Below are 1407 nucleotides of genomic sequence, written 5' to 3' on the forward strand. Positions count from 1 at the left end.
TGGACACAGAGGACAGTGGACACAGAGGACAGTGGACACAGAGGACAGTGGACACAGAGGACAGTGGACACAGATGACAGTGTGTAGAACCAGCTGAAAGAACAGCAGATGTAAATAATACCAGTGAACACTGAAGGCATCGTTTATTTTAACTCATAAAAAATGAAACTTTTATCTTGAAAATATAAAAACTGCTTATTTTACAGCTGCAGGCAAAGATAAATAAAAACACATTATTGCCCCAAAAAAGAAATAATTCAAGATTTTCACACAAACAGAAACCAAAGAATCACAACAAACAGAAATTATTGCTTGGAGTCTACAGAGCTGCTAAAGAAATACATTACCCACAATTCATTCACCTCCTGTTTCAGACAGGAAGTAGTTTCAGAATAAAGTTCTTTCAGTGAGTTCTCCTCCAACAAGCAGATCGTCCTTTAATCTAAACTGTTCAAACAACCAAACAGATGAGCTCCTCTTTAATCAAATGAATAATATTAAAACTAATTTGATGTAAATGACAGACCCGGTTCATGGTTCTGGGTGGTTCCAGTCCTCAGAACCTCCAGAGTTTATTTCCCAGCTGAGAGGAAACAGAAACAAGATCAAATCTGACTTTTAGTTTTGTTCTACAATGTAAAAACAGAAACAGAAGCAGTTTTAATGTCAGCATGGAGTTCAAAACCAACTGGGTCCACATGGACCAGCACCGAGAAACACTCGGACTGAACCGACCTGGAACTGGGCTGGAAGACGTTCTGCATGGAGACAGGAAGAGTTCAGACATCAAGAAGAACTGAAGTCATCAGTTCAACAAAACATTTGGGTTCATCATCAGAACACAGGCCCGACTGGCTCCAACAGCCAGAACCTGTGAGAACCTGTCAGAACCTGTGAGAACCTGTCAGAACCTGTGAGAACCTGTCAGAACTTTATCTACCCGTGAGAACCTGTGAGAACCTGTCAGAACTTTATCTACCTGTGAGAACCTGTGAGAACCTGTCAGAACCTGTGAGAACCTGTCAGAACATGTGAGAACCTGTCAGAACATGTGAGAACCTGTCAGAACTTTATCTACCTGTGAGAACCTGTGAGAACCTGTCAGAACCTGTGAGAACCTGTCAGAACATGTGAGAACCCGTGAGAACCTGTGAGAACCTGTCAGAACTTTATCTACCTGTGAGAACCTGTGAAAACCTGTCAGAACCTGTGAGAACCTGTCAGAACCTGTGAGAACCTGTCAGAACATGTGAGAACCTGTCAGAACTTTATCTACCTGTGAGAACCTGTGAGAACCTATCAGAACCTGTGAGAACCTGTCAGAACCTATCAGAACCTGTGAGAACCTGTCAGAACCTGTCAGAACCTGTCAGAACCTGTCAGAACCTGTGAGAACCTGTCAGAACC

General features: G+C 42.5%; 1 long non-coding RNA gene across 1 annotated transcript; it reads right to left on the bottom strand.

Annotated features, from left to right (window-relative positions):
- Window positions 1-247: 247 nt before the first annotated feature.
- LOC106520818 (uncharacterized) lies at window positions 248-1297 on the bottom strand. The gene is made up of 2 exons (XR_001310588.1): window positions 1268-1297; window positions 248-911 (listed from the first exon to the last, which is right to left on the bottom strand). It is a non-coding gene; the product is annotated as an uncharacterized LOC106520818 (long non-coding RNA).
- Window positions 1298-1407: the final 110 nt, after the last annotated feature.

Source organism: Austrofundulus limnaeus, unplaced genomic scaffold, assembly GCF_001266775.1.
Source record: "Austrofundulus limnaeus strain Quisiro unplaced genomic scaffold, Austrofundulus_limnaeus-1.0 Scaffold98, whole genome shotgun sequence".
Taxonomy (NCBI): Eukaryota; Metazoa; Chordata; class Actinopteri; order Cyprinodontiformes; family Rivulidae; genus Austrofundulus; species Austrofundulus limnaeus.